The following is a 22321-nucleotide window of genomic DNA, read 5'->3' as shown; positions in this document are numbered from 1 at the left end:
TATATCATCCATGTAAAAAATCAAATCAATCGGATAATAACAATCATGTATTCAAATCAGTTTTGTATGAAAAAATGGACAATGAAAAAAAAATTATGATTCATATAAACTTATTCAAACATATGATTGTCGTTATTTAATTAACTTAATTGTTTGCGTGAATGAGATACTCAGTGAACTTTAAAATATAAACAATTTAAATTATCGAAATAAGGTCCAAAAGTGGGCCCATGTTGCAAACTGGACGATTTAGTTTTGATCTCTAACTAGAGACAAGGTGAATCCATCTATGTAGTAATTTTTTTCATTGACCAATAATTTTCTCTCTATTAAATTATTTGTTAAATATTTAATTTTTAAATTAAATTTTAGCACGTCAATTTCTTCTTCTTTTTTTTTGTGTGTGTATACATTGGAAAGTAATATGTCAATGCATTTGGTACGTATATTTTTTTGAACAGTAGAAAGCATCATTAAAGAAGGCCAAACGGCACTTACAAAAGTCCATCCAAATCAAAACTTACACCAAAACAAACTAAAATCTTTGCAAGAAGCACAAAGGAGAGAAACTAAAAAAATATTTAGACGCACATCTCGTACTCGTGTTCATATTGCGAAGTAGAACCGATCGTAGAGTCGATAATAGAGTATGTCTAAAATAAATCATAGATCCCAATCAAAGAATGGGTAAGCTTAACATTCACACACTGATAGACTCCATATAACCAACCAAACAAACAAAGCAAAGTACAAAGGAAATCAAAGAACAAACAAAGCAAAAACATTAACCCACACTAATAACTTCCAACGGTGGCAACAGATTCGGCGATGATGAGGCTGCAGATTTGGTGAGGCCACGACCGGAGTTGAAGAGGAGGGAAGAAGAAACACCCCACAAAGGAGGGAGATGCCGAAAAGGCCAAAACTTCCAAGTTAATAGCAACAAAACAAAGAAAGGAAAGAGCAAAAGGAGGTAGGAGAAGGGGAGAGGAGGCCGGAAGCCGCCAAAACCCCCTTTGCCAACCCAACTGTTGTAGCTAGGGGTATGCGCGGTGCGGATCAGTGCGGTTTGAGAGAAAATAGAAACCGTATAGCAGGTGGCGGATTGATAAAAGTGTCACTAGAATTTACCATTTTCCTTATCAAAAATCGATGGTTCGGTTGGCAAATAATGGCGGATTTGCCTTAGCAGTTCGGGCGGATTGGCGGTTTATAAAAAATATAATTCAAATTACAAAACTTAAATCAAAGAGTAAAAAAAAGACGAGAGATACTGTGATGTTAAGCATTTTGCGAAACTTTCTTCTGATGCAGCAAGTGTAGCAACATGGCCAGAAAAAAAAAAGATTGAAAAGTGAATTGGAATCCAACTTTATTTTGGATGACTGACATCTTGAATTCCCCTCGAGCAGTAATATAATACTATATTCTAAGGAATAGAACAACAAGCAAACTTAAGTAAAAAAGAATTTTTAGAATCTTATAAAACATAATTTAATAGCGGTGCGGGTCGGTGCGGTTTGGAAGAAAAATAGAAACCGACGGATTGATAAAAGTGTCACTAGAATTTGCCATTTTTCTTACCAAAAACCGGCGGTTCGATTGGCAAATAATAACGAATTTGCCTTGGCGGTGCAGTTCGGTGCGATTTTGATGGTTTCGACAATTTCGACGGTATTATACACACCCCTAATTGTAGCCCACAAGAAACTCTAGTAGAAGAAAATTGTAGAGTGAAAAGCTCTTAACTAGAGAGAGAAACTCTATGAGATGGATTTCATTTGGTCCATATGGACGCGAGAGAATAGGGCATAAATTTATGTTGTTAAAGCATCACTTCTTGACTTCTTGATAAGACAGGTGATATTGTTGTGAATAAAAAATTATTATTTGCTCTTAAAGTATTGATAAATAATATTTTTGAAGTCCACAATTAAAGCTGACTTATCTATTAGATAATTTAGGAGTTGATTGGGATGATCTAAATAAAGGTACTTTTTGATTTTTTACGAAAAAACATAAAATATGGATTGGGTTTGAAGTGATGTAGTAAAAAGATGATATAATTTAAATGAAATGATCTGACTTAAATAGAATAATGACTTTTTAATTTTGACTTTTTTATATTATGGCAAATTCAACCTTAGGCGATAGACTAAGGCACTTATTAGAGATTCCAATTTTTAAAAGCCCAATAAGATAGCACCCCATTTTAATATTTTAGTCCGAAATTTCAAAAAAATTAAGTTGCTTCTGCCCACAACATAGCCAATACAAATACTCACTTTTATTGTGGATTCAATACAAAAATTAATGGGTTCTACTAATAAAAGTGATCATTTCTGATTGGAGAAGAAGCTCCTAAACCATCACAATCTTGCTCAAAAGAAACTCAATAATTTCACATTGTACATGGGTGACAAAATCTCACTTTCGATGGTCCTATTTTAAAGTACTTTCATCATTTAGATTGGTAAGATGATGGATAGATAAATTTCAATCGGGACAGTTTGTGATGTGAACTATTAAAATAGATTTAGACGCACTTTATTATCATGTCAAGAATTGATTAATTATTATTTAAAATAATTAGTTATAATTAATAAAATTGTCGATCACATTGTGTCGTTATTAAAAACCCATTAACAACGATTTGTGATTTTTTTTTACCACAATAATTGGGTATCATTAACACAATAAACCACAACTTTTGAAGGTGACACTATAAGGAGTGTGCACCACAAAATTCCCAATTTTGTGAGATCTAGTGTTAAGTGAGGAGGAAAATTTTAAAATGGAAATGGACATGATATTTCTTGTAAATGGTAATCAATCAACATTAAATAATAATTGGTTTACACTAATTTTGAGGAAAAAAATGAAAAATGGCTAACATCCAATGTTCCAACCACTTACCAAAAATATGCTAGTTAAGATGGAGTTTTTCAGATTAAAGTTCTACCAATGCCACCACACTACGATTACCACCACCAATACCACTCTACCACAGCCACTACCATCGTCCTACCACTAATACAACGTCGTTGTTGCCGCCTCCACTACCATCATATCTCTATAATACAATACATATGACTATCTTAATAGCTATGCTTACATAATTTACTACTCTATATCATCAATGGAAAATAAAATTAAAAAAATATAAAATTTAAACGACACAAAATCAATTACAAAATTAATTCATGGAAATATATGTGAAACAATGTGTAAAGTAGTCTCTTTAGTAACTGGCCCCATTGTGTGATATGCATCATACCCACCAGTTATTTTGTGGTTAGTTCCATGTCAGTAAAATCATTGAATTTTGTGTGAAGTAGTTTACTTTTTAAAAGACATTTAACTGCAATTAATGTTTCCATTAAGTGCATTTAAGTTTTGCACATAAACCTCAAAAACATCTTACACTAAAGTAACCATTTAAAACAAAAGGTTAACAATGGACCTCCTCTCTATGAGTAGACACTTGTCCAAATTGGGGTGTAAGGTCTCTAAGACAATTTGGTAATCAAAATATCTAATTAAAATCTTAACTTTAGTACATTTTGTTAGTTATTTTTTTAATGTACATTTTAACAATATTCTTTATTTTAGCCATTTTCTTTTAAAATTATTTATTTAATGTTTTCATGAGAGAGATAGAAAAGAAAAAGATTAAATGACTTAATAAAAAATTAAGTGGCTAGTGAATAGTGGCTCAGCAAAAATAGCTAATAACTATATACAAAACTATTTTAGCTTTTGGGGATGATTATAGTTTATTTTGATTTAAGAATCTGTACCAGACTGTTTGGTGCAGCTTTTACTTATACCTTATTAGGTAGAAATAGTTTAAATAAGTTGATTATTTGAAAGCTGAGATAGAGATGCTTTTAGTTTTTGCTTTTTGATTATCAGCTTTTAACTTTAAAAAAAACTCTACCAAATAGAGCCTTAGTTGGTCTTTTGACGAATCTACTAGAAGAACTTTTTTTTTTTATATTTGCTAATTATTTTAATTGAATTATTAGTTTCACTAGTTTGCTGTGAATGCTCTAACTCTAACCTACGATAGCAAGCCATTTTATTATTATCAGAGCATCTCTAATGGTGTTTGCTAAAATAACATTGCTATAGATATAATTTGGCAATGAGTAGTGTTATTTTGTCAAATTATAGTAATGGTGCTCCAATGGTCATTTGCTATTTTAGCAAATCTCAACCAACTTTTCCTCCAAGTCTCTTGTGATATTTTTTTAACTGTTTCTAAAAAATATTATATATTTATATTATTCCTGACTAAACAAATATAAAAAATGAAAAAAAAAATTGAAAAATTGGAAAAAAAAACTTTAAATATAATTCATCCAACTAAAAAATATATCATTACAAAAAAAAAAAAAACAAATTTATCAGGAGGTAGGGGCAAATTTAAATATAATGGACCACTACATTACATTACAAAATAAAAATAGCATTGCAAATAAAGACTAAAACAATTACATTAAAAAATAAATGGCATTGCAAAATTAAAAAATATATTCTCCTGTAACTATTCATCAAGAGGCATGGGAAAATAGTAATTTGGGTTGCTAACATGTGCGTATCACTTGGCGAAAATCACATTTTTTCGCATTGTGTAATACGCTTTCATCTGAGGGTCAAAATGTGAAATGTCTGTAGTTATTATCAAATGTTCTTCCTTTTTGATCTCAAGTTCTTTCATCTCCTACAATGTTTAAATCTTTTTTTCTTCTCTTTCAGCTTTTTTCTTTTCCTTCTCAGCAAGGTGTTGGTTAAATGTCTCCAATTGTATGCTCGTTTTTTGGACTTCAGCTTCAATGACTTGATTTCTCCGAAATAATTCTTTTGAAGCTTTCCTCCCAATAGGCTTTTTACCCCTTGCAGAGACACTGCCCTCACTAACAGTTGGATTGTTACCAACACTTGGACTGATGTTATCTTCAAGAGAAATGCAGTTATCCATAGGAGAATCGGAGACTGAATTAGGGAAAAACGGTGTACGTATCCTTGACTTCACTGTGTTTGTAGGAGCACCATTTGCCACCTGATATTATTTTGTAAGATTGGCCAACAATGTTCAAAAGTAAAATGTTTGTTTTCCTCTTGCTGGTATAACAGTTTTGCTTGAAGCATCTATATCAATAAATTATTACATTAATTAATTAGTTCATTTTTAAATAAGACAAAATAAATAAACTAACATAAATAAATGAATATGAAATCTTACTACGTCAACTTGAGACATTCCACTTGGGTGTAGATTTTCGACTGGTGCCAAACACCCACGAAATATGTTGCAATATTTCATGATTACACCCTATCGAGATGAGATTGACACTTGTGTTCTTGAGTGATCATTTTGCAGCGAGCAATAATTTTCAAAAATTCTTCCCAAAAAATGAGCATGAGATTGCGAATTCCCAACAATTGGGTCTTTAGTAATGTGACACCAAGCTTTACAAATTGCCACATCTTCTTTAGTAGCGAAAGATTTTCCTCTCTTTGTTTTGGTGAACCTTCCATAGTGATTGTGTGAAAAAACTAAAAAGAATATAATTTCAGAAGTTTAATATGAAATCAAATTGAGATGAAGAGAAGAGAAAAGAAAAATGAAATGTGCAATGGTTACTGTGAAATAAAATTAAGATGAAGGGTTTCTATTTATAAAAAATCAAAATATTACTGTTTCAATATAATAACTGTTTGAAGAGATGACCGTTTGACACAAGTTGGTATTTGTTTTTATTTTTTATTTTTAGCCAAACAGAGCACAACGGCTCTATAAATTTTCATCACCACCGTCCCCGTGTTAGTCATCAACGGTTGAGATGATTTATGTAGAATCATCCAATCCTTTATTCCCCTCCCTCTCACTGTCTCTCTCGCCATTTCCTCCTCTCTATCCCTTTCAGTCTCTGTCTCTCTTTTTCTCACTCTCAGATTTATCTTTCTTCTCTCTCTGTTAGAGTGGCGATGGTGTCGTTCCTCTCCTTCTCCCTCTTCCTCTCCCTCTCCCTCTCCCTCTCCCACTCACTCTATCCTTCTCTCTCCCTCTCACTCTATCCCCATCTCTCTCACTGTCTCTCTCACCATTTCCTCCTCCCTGTCTCTCTCTATCTCTCTCTTTCTCTCTCTATTCGAGTGGCGTTGGTGTCGATCCCTTTCACTCTCACTCTCTTCTCCCTCTCTTCAATCAGCGATGGTGTCTACACTCAATCGCCGAAGACAACCTTTCATCCATCTCCCTCTCACTCTATTCTTCTCCCTCTCCTTCTCACTGTCAGTCTCCCTCTCCCCCAACCGCTGTCGTCTATCCCCGCCCCTCTGTTTCTCTCACTCCTCTCTGTCACGCTCTGTCTGACTCCTATAATGGATCGGCGATGTTGGGCAAGATCACGAAGAAGATTGAAACCCTAATGATAAACACAAAGAAGATCATCCGAAGAACATAAAGAAGATCAATCCATTTCTGTTAGGTATTTTTTTTGACTTCACTGTGTTGATTTTCTGATTTTTTCTAAATTTTGTTTGCTTCAAATTGGTGAAATTGAAACCCTAATTTTGTTTGCTTTAAATTTTGATTTTCTAATTTTTCTGTCAGGTATTTTTTTGTTTGCTTCAGGTATTTTTTTTTCTAATTTTCTATGTTTGGAAATTGTTGGATGAATATCGGATGAATTTTGGAATTTTCAAAATTTGTGTGATTTTGGAAATTTGGAAATTGTTGGGTGAATGTTTTTTGGAAATTTGTGTGATTTTTGGGTGAATATTGAAACTGTGTTTGGAAATGATGATGAGGGAGGGAGGAAACAGTTGGTTGAAGCTGATTTGGCAACTTTGGCAGCTGTCAAAGCTTGTGCCATATTTGACACAAGCTTTGCATTTGCCAAAGATAACAGCTGTTAAAAGTTACAATTAGAGGTGCCTTTCTATCAACTGTTGTCATAATTTGGCAATAACCGCTCCAATGACACATCATTGGAGATGCTCCAACAAACCTTAGGTTTCTTATCTTATCATGATGGCAAATAGTAAAATCATTTAATTCAAAAACACTAAATTTCACCACAAATGAGCTCTTTACTCACCGTACTCTATGTATTTCTCCATAATTATGTCAATGCATGAACTACTTTTTTATTTTATTTTATTTTTTATTAAAAATAAATAAATTTTCTGATGGGCTGAGATAAATTATTATATCCCATGCTTCTTAAATAAGCTAATTTTAGGGTTTAAAATTTTAATATTCTAAATAAAAATAAATTAAATGAATGGAGAAAATCGCTAACAATCTTATGTGAAAGTATTTCTTTTCTAAAGTAAATAATTTCACTTCAAATTATTTTTTAATCTCAGCTTACATGAATTAACAATGAAAAATATTTATGTAAAAGTAAACACACCATCATTAAAATAGTCAAAATAAAAAATTCATTTCTATTTGAATATTTTATTTCTGAAAAAATATATGTCACTTTATCTCATGTATATTTATAATTCTAAAATCCAATTTTTAATTATTTATAATTTTTTTAAAAATTTATCAGTGTATTTGATTTTAGTTTTTTATTTTTCATACTTTTTTTTTAATTTTTAGTGAATATTTTTTAATTTTAAGCAATTTTTTTAGATACACCTTATTTAGATGTATTTAAATAGTAAAATATATGTAAAAAAAATTTTAAAAAATTAATAAATACATAAAAATATGAAAAATGTACTCCTTTTTTATATTTTTTCTATTTTTTGGTATTTAATGTATTTTAAAAAAAATTATAAATATTATATTTTTTAAGTGTTTTTATATTAGATGTGCCTAAAAATTAAAATAAATTATTTAAAATATTAAAAATATTCATTAAAAGTATTTAAAAAATAAAAAATAAATAAAAAATTTTAAAAATCGGAAGCAAACAAGCTGCATATTTTTTGTAGTAAGAGAAAATCGCAGCCCATGCACATATATTATTCATTCACGTGTTGGAAAATTTAATTAGGCCGACAATTTTTGTGTAAATTGGCGACTCTGATTTTAACTTTCCACCGCATCCACCGCATGCCCTAGTGGCTTTTATTGAAATTTGTGAAAAATAAATAAATAAACAGATAAATATCCCCCCTCTCTCTCTCTCTCTCAAATGCCTACATGTTGCATTCAGGGCCTACTTTTCCTTAGTGTCCTAAGAAAAAATTGCATGACATTATCATAATCACATTAACTATTCTCGTACTAAAAAGTTCCATCACATCAGTGGTTGACAAACTATTTTACTCAACTCAACTCAACTCGATGATCCTCGTATCAAAAAGTTAATTTTTAATTCGTTTTAAATCACTTTAATTTTTATATTTTTTTTAAAAAATTTAAAAAATATTAAAAAGTCAACTTTAATTATCTTTTCAAAACAATTCTATATTTGTTTTAACTTGATTTTATTAAAAGATTATTTAGAAAATATTAATAGGATACTATAAGTTATAAAAGTATAAAAGTCAAAATTGTTATGATTATAGTAAAGTATAAAATTATATCACTAAAATAGTTAAGTGTTTGGGAAGGAAATTTTTTGATTTTTTTCACTAAAAGACAAAGTGGTTACAAAATTAAAAAGAATAAATTCAAACAAAATATCACATCAAACCCCATAATTATTTTACTTTTTCTCTCACAAACATCACAATTCAATCATAAAAAAATCTAACTATCTTCTCAAACACAAAAAAAAATTTCTCCAATAATATCCTACAATTAAAAAAATCTACAAAAAAATCTACTTCCTAAACACCCACAAATTTAAATCAAGAATTCACACGTAAAACTTGAAAAAACTTACCCATTACTATCCCTTTCAAGAAATTATTTACTAGTATTCTTGAAGTTTAAGATTGACCAGTCACATGTATCTATATTTGTTATTTTAAATTCATATTAAAATTATCTTAATGTTAATTCGATTCATTGATTTTATTTTATTTTTGTTATCATGATTCATTTTTTTATTTATATTCAATTTGTGTTTTTGATTTTTTATAAATTAAATTAGGGTAAATTACACTGGCACCCCTTGAGATTTATATGTATTACAGTTCCCCCTCACATTTAGAAAATTATACTAACCCCCCCTTATCAGTATAATTATTTGACACTTTTAACTTTTAAGTTAAAATGACATATTTACCCTTAACCTTTACATATACTTTAAAGGGTAAATTACATTGACACCCCCTAAGATTTCAATTTAATGCGGATCCCCCCTGACATTTAAAAAAAAAAACTAATTTAATAAAAATAAATATGAAGAAATATATTTAATTTGTAAAAAATTATTTCTAACCACTCAAAAGATAAAAATTATATAAAAATGATAATTATTTCTTATTTCTTAACCAAATTAATTTTTAATTTTAAAAAAAAAATTCTAAAAATCAAACCATACATAGCCTAAGAATCTTTTGATAAGTCATTTCTTACGTTGGTAACTTATTTAATCATTTGTTAATTTTACGACATTTTTACCATCTGAAACCTGTTTGGTAACTATTTCATTTTCAGTTTTCAATTTATATTTACAAAAATTTTAAAAACTATCATAAAAACTTGTTTGATATTTTTTTGGTTTATAAATGGTTGTCTCAGTTTGTAAATTTGAGGAAAAAACGTAAATTCAAAAAATGAGTTTACGTTTGTTTTTAAACAGAAATTTAAAAATTTGACTAACAAAAATTTTTTCAATTCATTTTTTTTTTCAATTTTTTTAATTATTTTTTTCCCAATTAATTATTTTTTTCAATGAATTTTTTTTTCAACTAATACTAACCGAGGGGGCAATTGGTAATGTTACTTTAAACCTCAGAGAGGGGTTGTAATTTTTAAAATGTGAGGGTTGCCAATGTAATTTACCAGTGAGGGCAAAATTGGTATTTAAAAAAAATTAAATTGCTAACATTAGCAAAATCTGTTAGTTGACTTAACAGTCAACTAACTGAGGGAGCAATCTGTAATTAAACTTTAAACCTCAGGAAGGGAGATGTAACTTCCAAAAGGTGAGGGGAGAACTGTAATAAACATAAATCTTAGGGGGTATCAATGTAATTTACCCATTAAATTATTAATAAAGATGATTAATTTCAATTTTATTTTATTTTTAAATTTACAAAAACTTTACATTATTACTTTTTTATTAAATTGTTTTAAAAAAAGTAAACAAAAATTACATTATTAAAAATTAAAATTATACATATACTATTCTTAAAATTCTAATCAATATATTTTTCTATTCAATTAAATGTATTTACATAAGAATTCAAAAATGTTACAACATCATTTAATGAAAATAACATTAAAATGTATAAATAATTATTTATTAAATCGATTATTCATGTCAACTTGACCTAACTTATTTAATAATCGTATTATCGAGTCACATCATATTCATTTCCGTGTCAGAAAATGATCAAACCTAACATGTTAATTTTTTTTATTCAAAATTTTAAAAGAAATGCTATTCATATATATATATTTTTTTTAATGTTATCTCTCACGAGAGAAGTATAAAAAAGGGAAATTTACCCATAAATCTCATATGTTAGTCTTATGATCTAATTGGTCCCATTTTTTCTTCTAATGATCTGTTCAGTCCCATTGTGTGTGAAAGGACGTAATTTCCATTAATGTGTGTATGAATGTATGAGTTACAGTTGTATGTGAGGGAAGGGGTGTTGAGGCACGTGTGGCACTGGTCAAGTAATATGAAATGATTGTAGTTGAGGTGGGCCACGTGTCACACAAAAGAGTGTCACGCACCGGCAAAGCGCACTATAGGGTTTTGTAATCTGATTGTGGGATTCATAATTGGCACATGCCATACAGGCTGCTAACCTCCCACGCATTGGTAACAAAAACCCCGTTCACAAAATGCCCACAAACCCATACCCGTGAAGATAACCCATGTTGTGTAAACACAAATCCCACACCCATTGCAATTGGGTATTATGTAATGTGAGGAACCCTAATATTGCGATTTCCTAAAATTTGAAAATTTTGCTTTGGCATATACACCGTTGCGTGATTCGGGGAAGGGATGATCAGTACTGAATATTGACTGCAAAGGTGCACAAAGGTGGCACGTAAATTCCGTTGAGGGCTTGGAAACCCTTGTGTTCGTAACTCGTGGTCATTGTTTGTTGAGACTGTAGTTATGGCCAAAGAAGCTATGTTCCGTGTATATGTATTTTATGTACTGTGTAGCAATGTGGTAGGTGGGAATTTCTTGTTTTCGTTACGAGTACATATGTTGTTGTTTTGGTGTTGTTGAATCGAACATGTGTGTTAGTGTGTGTTGTTTTTGTGTGGTGGATTTGTTGTGTGGTTGTAGTGTTGGTTTGTGTGGACGGTGGTTGTGTGGTGGGGGACGTTGATGTGTGTTGGTTGGTTGGTAGTAGGGTTTCGTTGTGGGGTTGGGTTTGTGGGGGGAAGGTTTGTAAAGCACAATGTAGAGTGTTTATGTGGATTACGAAATTGGTGTGGGGTTTGGGGTAGTTTGACAATGGTGATGTGTAATGTGGCTGGGTTTGTCTGCTGCCCACACATGTGGGTAGTAGAAACTACATGAAGGGTTCAGTGAAGGTTGGGACCACAAAGAAATGGAATTGAACAACAAGGAATCATTCAAATTTCTCACAATTAATCTACAACGTATCAAAACGGAAATGATCCCGCAACTTACGTCCCAAACAAACAAAAAGGGTACAATCGTTCACTCAACCACTCCAAACAAGGAAAATGGGATCAGAAATAAATAAATCTCCCCACCAACAGGACTAAGCGGAACAACAAAATAAAGTGAGGACTGATTGGTATAATAGATTCTGAGATAGGATTTATTGGTAAATAATCCTATAAAAAATTGAAAATGATATTAATTTTTTTTTCAATTTTAATATTATAATTAAATTTATATATTTTTATTTACATTACAGTCAATCTTTTTACAAATTACAGCTCATCATATAAATTAAACCAAACTAAGTGTTCAGTCTCATCAAATGAAATCAATTGCATGAATCTTTATTTTTCACTCGACTATATTTAAAATTAAAATATTAGATTTCATGTTATAAAGGATCCCAAAAAAAAGGGAGCCCCTCTCTCTCCCCCCTCTCAAATGCTTATATGTTGCATTCAAGGCCTCCTTTTCCTAGTGTCCTAGGGAAAAATTGCATGACATTGTCATAATGACATTAATTATTCTCGTACTAAAAAGGTCCATTACATCAGCGGCCGATAAAATTACTTGACTCAACTCGACTAGACTATGTTTGTTTAAATTTGATTTTGCTGAAGAAATATCTAGAAAATATTAATGGGATACGATAAGTTATAAAAGTACAAAAGTCAAAATTATTATGATGAGAGTAAATTATAAAATTGTATCATTAAGATAGTTAAATTTAAATTAAGAATTCACACATTAAACTTGAAAAAATTAATCCATTACTATCCCTTTTGAGAAATTATTTAGTACTCTTGAAGTTCAAGATTGATCGATCATATGGTTGTATCTGTATTTTGTTATTTTAAATTCATATTAAAATTATCTTTATGTTAATTATTTTTCCTTGCTATCATATTGTTTCATTTTTTTATTTATATTCAGTTTGTGTTGTTGATTTTTTAAAAATTAAATTATTAATAAAGATGATTGATTTCAATTTTATTTTATTTTTCAATTTACAAAAACTTTACCTTATTATTTTTGTATTAAATTGTTTTAAAAATAGTAAACAAAAATTACATTATTATAAATAAAAATAATACATATACTATTCTTAAAATTCTAATTAATATATTTTTCTATTCAATTGGATGTAATTACATTAGAATTCAAAAATGTTACAACACCATTTAATGGAAATAACATTAAAATGTATAAATAATTATTTATTAATTATTCATGTCAACTTGACCTAACTTATTTAATATTCATATTATCAAGTCGTAACATATTCGTCTTCGTGTCAAAAAATGGTCAAACCTAACATGTTAATTTTTTTTATTCAAAATTTTAAAAGAAATGTTATTCATATTTTTTTTTATCTCTCACAAAAGAAGTGTAAAAAATTGAAAATGGTATTATTATTTTTTTCAATTTTAATATTATAATTAAATTTATATATTTTTATTTACATTACAGTCACCCTTTTTACAAATTACAGCTCATCATATATTCATTTGAAAAAATTAGGGATTTATCATTTAATGAAGCTCACAAAGAGTTATAATATAATATTAAAATGACCTGTGATATTCACAAAAAAAATAATTTCTGCAAATCAGATATCGTTTTTGAAGCTATTGATGATTTAACTTAATTTCTTTCATTTTCGGAACAACATCAATGTTCTTCTGTCACCAAAAAAAAAAATAATAATAATAATTAATTAAAAAGAGGGAAAATTGGTCTAGGGTCCCTCTCCCACTTTTCATAATGGAAGAGATACACAAAATTATTTTTTGATGTCTAAGGTCCCTAAACATATATCAGAGAAATTTGACTTTTGTCTCTACTCTACTCTACTCTCTCTCTCTCTCTCTCTTCTCCTCTCACCCACTGTCTTCTAGATCCAAGGCAACAAGCTCTGCTCCTCCACCCTCCTCTCCACCCTCCTCTACGACCTCTTCCTCAACACCTTGAAGACAATTCCTCAGGTAGTGTTTATTAATCACTCGCTCAAATTTTTGATGATATTTACTTAATTTATATATCTTATTGTAAGTATTTATAGTAGGTGCAAGTATGTTAATGAATTTGAATTTTTGTTCAGGCCGCTGCGACGACTTGCTACGTTGCTACGCATCCGAGGCTTGAAAATGTTTCTGGAAAGTACTTGGCAGACTGCAACGAAGCTTCAACATGCAAATTGGGATCCAACTCTACCGAAGCTGGAAGGTTGTGATCTGTCTTGGAGCTTATGCCCCCAAGAAGTTTTCAAATTTCTCTGGATTCAACCCAGAGAAAATTCAAAGGATCAGACCAACATTCATGTTTATCCTGATTGGGCAGCCATGCAAGTTTTTCATTTGATGCATGCTCTTATGGAACACAAAAAATCAAGTTATCATGTTCCAATAAATTTTATGTTTAAGTATTGATTCAAGATAGTTTGTTGCATCTTCAGGCATACTTTGGCAGCAAAGTGACTGTATCACCGCATTTCAACTCAACTATTGCATCTGGTCATGCCCAGAGAAATTCTTTGGGTTGAGAGAATTTCTCTGGCTGGGAATTTTCTCTGGGTTGTGGAGACTAGAGAAATTATCTGGGTGGGAGAATCTCTGGAAATGTTTGTCTGAGAATTTTTTTGGGTTTGGGGAGTCTAGAGAAATTTTGAAATTTCTCATATGTCCAGGGAAATTTTGAAATTTCTCTGGTTCAACCTTTGGACAGCAAAAGATGGCTTTGTTTCTCCCAAGCCAAGTTTTTTCCATGAGAATTACTGCAAAAAGCACAAAATCTGACTTGCTTGGAGGAAAAACTCCAAATATCAAGGATGAAGTGAGAATATGGTTGATCCAATCTGAGAATGATAGGTGGGAGAAATCATCTGTCCTAATACCCAACTTGGCAAACCAAATCATCTTGATGGGTTTGCATAAGAAGAACAGATGGACTGCAGATTCAGGTTCCGCTCCGCAGAAAGGACATTCAGAGGAGTCTATTTGGATTTTTGCTGAGACTAACCTCCACAGGAAGATTTTCTGTCTCTCATGGATTGTGGTTTCTAGAGCTGTACATCTCATTTTGGCTAGAATGAGAGGTAAATTTTAGATAGAATTGAATTTCTCTGAATTGAATTTTCTCTGGTTTGGACCAGAGAATTTCTTTGGATTAAATTTTCTCTGGTTGAATTTTCTCTAACCCCTTAATAAGATCCGTCCAATAATAATATAAATATGTTTGCGTGACAGGAACTTTGAGAAGAAATGAAAATATATTTCACTTACATAAATAAATAAAATCATTTCCTTCTATTTCAATAATTCTTATATAACTTTTTTTATAAATAAATAAGTCACATATATATACTAGCGTATGCCCGTGCCTGAAGGCACGATGTAAATAATGTTAGGATTAGAATATAATTATAATTTCAACACTATTTAAATTTATTTTTTAATTTAATAAAATCAAAAACTTATTATAGAATTTTGAAGTTTTCACAAAACTCATCAGGAAAACTCGCTTTGCTTATATAATATATAGTTAGATAGATATATGTGCTTAACATACATACAATTTCTACGGGCATATATATAATATTGCTTTTGCTTATATAATTATATGAAAATTGTATGTATGCCCATAATGTCCTAGTGTATTACGAGTATACATACATTCTATGTAAATATGTGTAAAATATATTGAATAAAAAAGAGAAAATAAAAAAAAAACAAATAGAGAGAAAAATAAAAACGGGAGAAAATAAAAATAAAAGAGAGAGAAAAGTGGGATCATGGGATCATAGAAGGATAGGTGAGAAAAGGAAAAAGTAAGAGAGAAAGAAGTGGGAAAGTATAAAATGTATATGTAGGATATTTTTTGAGAAAATATATCTCAGCCATTGTTTTATAATTTGAACAGATCTGAGCCATCCAAATATTCTAATAGGACAAAAATATGTTGAAGATTCAAAAACTGTCCTACTTTATTAAAATATGTTGAAGATTCATATAAGGTCCAAATTTATGAAGTCTATCAAGTATTCAATATATTTAAAAATAATAATTAATTATTCAAATTCATTTAATTATTGGACTATATAATTCATTAATTTAATCACCACTACACACAGTAAAATTTGGCTCATGATTCTGGGATCGCAGACTTTCTATATAATATGAATAAAAATAAGTGAACAAAAAGGAGAAAAAAATAAATAAATAAACAAATAGAGAGAAAAATAAAAATGGGAGAAAATAAAAAAAAATAAAAAGAAAAGAGAGGGGAATGTGAGATCATGGGATCATGGAAGGATATATGAGAAAAGGAAAAACTAAGAGCGAGAAACAGGAAAATAGAAAATGTACATGTAGGATATTTTTTGAAAAATATACCTTAGCCGTTGTTTTATAATTTGAATAGATCTAATCCGTTCAAATGTCTTAGTAGGACAAATTCAAAAACAATCATATTTTATTATATAAATATTGAAGATTCATAGAAGGTCTAATATTTATAAAGTCTGTCAGGTATTCAATATATTTAAAAATAATAATTCAAATTCATTTAATTTGTGGACTATAAAATTCATTAATTCAATCTCTATTACACACAATAAAATCTGACTCCTAATTCTGGGATCGTAAACTTTTCCATATGATATGAATAAAAATAAGTGAACAAAAATGAGAAAATAAAAAAAAATAAACAAATAGAGAGAAAAATAAAAATGGGAGACAATAAAAAAATAAATAGAAAAAAGAGAGGAAGGTGAGATCATGGAATCATGGAAGGATAGGTGAGAAAATGAAAAAGTAAGAGAGAGAAGCGGGAAAATAGAAAGGAAAATGATTTTCCCCCCGAATCCCCCAACTGCCCAAAACGACGTCTTTTTGGGCAGTTTCTTTTTTTTTTTTTTTTCTTCTTATGCAGTCTGAAACAGAGGGAGAGAAAGAGAAAGAGGAAGAGAAGACAGAAGAAGAGAGGGGAAAAGAAAAAGGAGAGAAAGAGAAGAGAGGGGAAGAAGGAATGAAGAGAGAGAGAGGGTCGATCGCCGATCGCCGCCGTCGCCTCCTCCGCCTCACCCGATCGATCGCAGATCGCCCGTTTTTTTTTTCTTTCTTCTGAAAGTGTGTTGATGATGATGATAGTGATGTTGATGAAGATGTTGATGAAGATCTGAAGATGTTGAATGGTTGAAGATGTTGTTATTGTTGAAGATGAATGGTTGAATGGTTGTTGATGAAGATCTGAAGATGATGATGATGATGTTGTTGATGATGATTTTTTTTTTCTCTCTCTCTCTCTGCTACTCTCCTCTTCCTCCTTCTTCTTCTTTCTTCTTTTTCTTTCTTCTTCTGCGTTATTGGGGGGGGGGGGGGAAATCAAAATGACGAAACGACGTCGTTTTGAGTTCGGGGGATTCGGGGGAAGAAAAGATTCGAGCTACGTAGCATAACTGAAGTAGAAAATGTACATGTAGGATATTTTTTAAAAAATATATCTCAGCTGTTGTTTTATAATTTGAATAGATTTAAGTCGTCCAAATGCCCTAGTAGGACAAATGTGTGTAGGACAAATTTAAAAATCATCCTGCTTTATTATATAGATGTGGAAGATTCATATAAAGTCTAAATTTATAAAGTCTATCAAGTATTCAATATATTTAAAAATAATAATTAATTGTTCAAATTCATTTAATTATTGGAGTATATAATTCATTAATTTAATCTCCACTACACACAGTAAAATCTGGCTCTTGATTCTGGGATCGCAGACTTTTCTATATAATATGAATAAAAACAAGTGAACAAAAAGGAGAAAATAAAAAAAAATAAACAAATAAAGAGAAAAATAAAATTGGAGAAAATAAAAAAAATAAAAAGAAAATAGAGAAGAATGTGAAATCATAGAATCATGGAAAGATGGGTGAGAAAAGAAAAAAGTAAGAGAGAGAAGTGAGAAAATAGAAAATATAAATATTTTTTAAAAAATATATCTTAGCCGTTATTTTATAATTTGAATATATCCAATCCGTTCAAATATGTTAGTAAGATAAATATATGTAGGACAAATTCAAAAATCATCCCACTTTATTATATTGTGTGGGAAATTTTCCGACCACACTGCCAACTCAGTAATTCAGCTAGAGAGCACTGGCAGAATAGATGGCACCTGACTGACCTGCAACAGAAATATAAGAATCCTGCGGTGGTTCGTCCACCCGGGGGCACTCCGACGATCAAGTCAGTATATCTCTCAAAGATAATCAATTAATCAACTCACAAGCTTGAGCTTAAAAAGCATACCTTAGACCCATGGGGGTACTTCTCTTTTATAGCCAACATAAACCTAGTCCCAATAAAAACCTAACTTCTATGAGCTCAGGATTACTGCTAATCTTGGACTCCCAGTAAGATTAGGATAAACTCTCTAAGAGTCTTATCTTAATACAAACTAAAGTTTTCTCTCATTCTAGGACTCTTGTCCCTCATCCAGGTTGAGTTCCCTTTTCATTCTAGGACTCTTGTCCCTTATCCACTTATCTCGGATTCCGATATCTTCGGAGATAACCTCGGCCTTGCCGAGATCACCTCGGCGTCACGACCAGGACACGTGGCACCTCGGCTGACACGTCGGCGTCACCTTGCCACGTGTTGGTACTCAGAAAATATATCCCCACAACTGCCCCCTAGGTTCTATTACCTCGGTATTCTGAGGTGATGAAACCTACACTGTTCGTTCATCTATGCCCCTCTGTCTGAGATCAAACTCGCCGACCTCAAAGTTTCCTGGACTTTACTATCCATTGGTGTCAAGAATCAAGTTTCATGCTTTCCAAGCTGCTTGAAATCGCACCTCCTAGCCGAGGTTTTGGTTTCATTAATTCGTAAACTCCAAGAGCTTTGCAACTGCTCCACTCACACTCTTTGGTGAGTTCCCGATTTCCAGTCATCTATTTGACTCCGGCAATTTTCATATCGGCGTTCATTTCACTTTGTAAGTTCATAAACTCTTTACTTGCTATTAAGCTCAATCTTTCATAACTCTTCTGAATCTGTTTACTTGCCATCTGTTGCCTTCTATTTTCGTCTGTCTTCAAGTTTTGAATTGTTTGAATGCCTAGCACTGTTCTTGTCATATCCGTTTTCTGTTGCTAGCATCGTGTCTGGTTCATTACTTTCTTGTTCGTCACATACTTACTTAGTGCCTGTGCACTTGGCTTTATTCTTGAATTTTGTCGTCTTCTTGACTATTTTTCTCTTTTTTCATTCAATCCTCTGGCTTTTTCTCTTTCTAGCTCTTTTGCTTAAATCCGTCATTATTCCAAGCTTTCAAGCTTCTGCAACTGTCTTCGTTCCTTTCCTCCGGTGAAGCTTACGTCATTCTGTCATTGTCGTCAGACTTCGGCAATTCTCATTCCGGCTTCCCTCTTTCTGGTAAGCCACTGTTCCTCCTGGTTTATTTCTTGTTGCTTTCCAAGAGCTCTGCTTCATTGTTAATCAGCATTGCTGTTTTACCCGTTGTTTTCAAATCATCTTCTTGAATACACACTGTTCACACATCTGTTGATTTCTGCCACTGTTCTTGGCTTGACACACTTGTGCAATCTTTTTGTCTTGATTTCCTAATAGCTTCATCACCATTCTTGATTACGAATTACATTCTTGTTTCTGTTTTCTGTGTCTTTTTCCAGATTCTTGCTTTCAATCCTTGCCTTCAAACTCCGAGATGCCAATCGCCGAGAAAAGCCTTGATCAAACTCTTCGGGAGATTGATGCTGAGCTCGAGGCCGAGAAGGCTGCTGAGAAGTCTTCCCAACTGTCTTCTATATCCTGTCATTGATGCCGAGTAGTTTTGTTTCCTTCTTTTACTCCTTGTACCTTGTACCTTGTACTTTTTCCGTCTTTGTATGCTTTTAATCCGGCCGACGTGCCATTTTTGTAGTCTGAATAATTTATTTTTTAATATTCAGGCTGAAGTGCCTTCTTTCTTCTTTAAATGCATTTCTCTGATTTCTTCTTTGAATGTATGTCTTCTTTTTTCTACTCTTGTATGATTCTATACTTAGAATAATTTGCATGTCTTCAAAGGTACACCTTGACTGTGCAATCTCTTCGGGTAAAATACCTCTGTCACAACTTCTAACCTTGTTCATCTCAGCCTTGTCCTAACACTTGAAAATATTGTAACAAATATTTTCACAAGTGTTGCTTAGGACTTGTCACTTTATCAATGTCTTCTATCAAGACTTCAGTTTTTCATATTTCAAGTTTTGACAACCTGGTAGTCTCGGCAAGTACGCAGATATTGCTTGAACTTAACTTTAACTTGTAAATTTTTCTCAAAAATTTCAACAAGTGTTTAACCATCATCCTTTATCATAACCTCGGCTTAACTTCAGTTTGTAAATTTTTCTCAAAATTTCAACAAATGTTAAGCCATCTTCCTTTATCATAACCTCGGTTTAACTATAACTTGTAAATTCACACAGAATTTCAACAAGTGTTTAAACCAATCTTCTTCCGATACGACCTCGATTTAACTTCAACTTGTAAATTCACACAGAATTTCAACAAGTGTTAAATATCACATCGGTTTAACTGCAACTTGTAAATTCACACAGAATTTCAACAAGTGTTAAACAACATCTCGGTTTAACTTCAACTTGTAAATTCACACAGAATTTCAACAAGTGTTTAAATATCACATCGGTTTAACTGCAACTTGTAAATTCACACAGAATTTCAACAAGTGTTAAATATCATCTCGGTTTAACTTCAACTTGTAAATTCACACAGAATTTCAACAAGTGTTAAATATCACATTGGTTTAACTTCAACTTGTAAATTCACACAAAATTTCAACAAGTGTTAAATATGACCTCGGTTTAACTTCAACTTGTAAATTCACACAGAATTTCAACAAGTGTTAAACATCATCTCGGTTTAACCAACTTGTAAATTGCTACAAATTTCAACAAGTGGTAAACATCATATCGGTTTAACCAACTTGTAAATTGCTACAAATTTCAACAAGTGGTAAACAACATCTCGGTTTAACCAACTTGTAAATTGCTACAAATTTCAACAAGTGGTAAACATCATATCGGTTTAACCAACTTGTAAATTGTTACAAATTTCAACAAGTGGTAAACATATTCTTCTTCTCTCTGCCCCCTGCATGGCTTCCACATACTCCTTTGCGAACCTTATAAAAGGTCTTCAACCTGGCTAACTACAGTCCAACCTTGTGTGTTTTTTTTTTTATCTTCTGGGATCTGAGATCTGCTCACTGAGCTTTTCTCTTCTCAGACTTAAGTACCGAGATCTTGTCTACTAGAACCTTGGATCTGCTCACTCAAGTTGAGCTCTTCTCTTCTCGGACCTACTCATCTAGGCCGAGATCATGTCTTCTATGATCCGGGATCCAAGATCTAGAATCCGGGATCTGCTCACTTAGGATGAGTTCTTCTATACTTGAATGTTATCTCCTTGGGAGCGCTCATGCCCCCTGTGTTTGCATCCCTTCTGGAAGGGTCTTCGTTCCTCCGCAGGTATCTATCCTTCCATACCTGGAAGTCATCTTTGTTTGTAGTATCCGCTTCAATCTGTTGTCTTTGGTGCGTCACCTTTCTGGCCGGCGTCTTTCACTCCGTAACTCTGGTCAAGAGTTTCTGTGTTGCGGTCGTCCCCTTCAATGTCGAGGTTGATAGGTCTCCCACTCCCAGCAGGAGCGTTGTCCCCAATTTGATTCTTCTGTCCGTCATTGGCCATCTATTCTTCTTTCTTTCATTGGCCATCTATTCTTCTTTCTTTCCTTAGCCATCTATTCTTCTTTCTTTCCCACAGACGGCGCCAAATTGTGTGGGAAATTTTCCGACCACACTGCCAACTCAGTAATTCAACTGGAGAGCACTGGCAGAATAGATGGCACCTGACTGACCTGCAACAGAAATATAAGAATCCCGCAGTGGTTCGTCCACCCGGAGGCACTCCGACGATCAAGTCAGTATATCTCTCAAAGATAATCAATTATTTAACTCACAAGCTTGAGCTTAAAAGGCATATCTTAGACCCATGGGGGTGCCTCTCTTTTATAGCCAACATAAACCTAGTCCCAATAGAAGTCTAACTTCTATGGACTCAGGATTACTGCTAATCTTGGACTCCCAGTAAGATTATAATAAACTCTCTAAGAGTCTTATCTTAATACAAACTGAAGTTTTCTCTCATTTTAGGACTCTTGTCCCTCATCCAGGTTGAGTTCCCTTTTCATTCTAGGACTCTTGTCCCTTATCCACTTATCTCGGATTCCGATATCTTCGGAGATAACCTCGGCCTTGTCGAGATCACCTCGGCGTCATGACCAGGACACGTGACACCTCGACTGACACGTCGGCGCCACCTTACTACGTGTTGGTGCTCAAAAAATATATCCCCACAATAGATATATATATTGTTTGGAAACGTCCTGCTAATAAATGTCACTTGTACTCAAGAGATATATATATTGTTGGGAACGTCCTGCTAATAAATGTCACTTGTACTCAAGAAAAGGACAGTAACTTTTAAAAA

The sequence above is a fragment of the Camellia sinensis genome, chromosome 1 (assembly GCF_055761805.1).
Source record: "Camellia sinensis isolate YWXY chromosome 1, ASM5576180v1, whole genome shotgun sequence".
NCBI classification, from domain to species: Eukaryota; Viridiplantae; Streptophyta; class Magnoliopsida; order Ericales; family Theaceae; genus Camellia; species Camellia sinensis.
Note: the sequence above shows the minus strand (reverse complement) of the source record.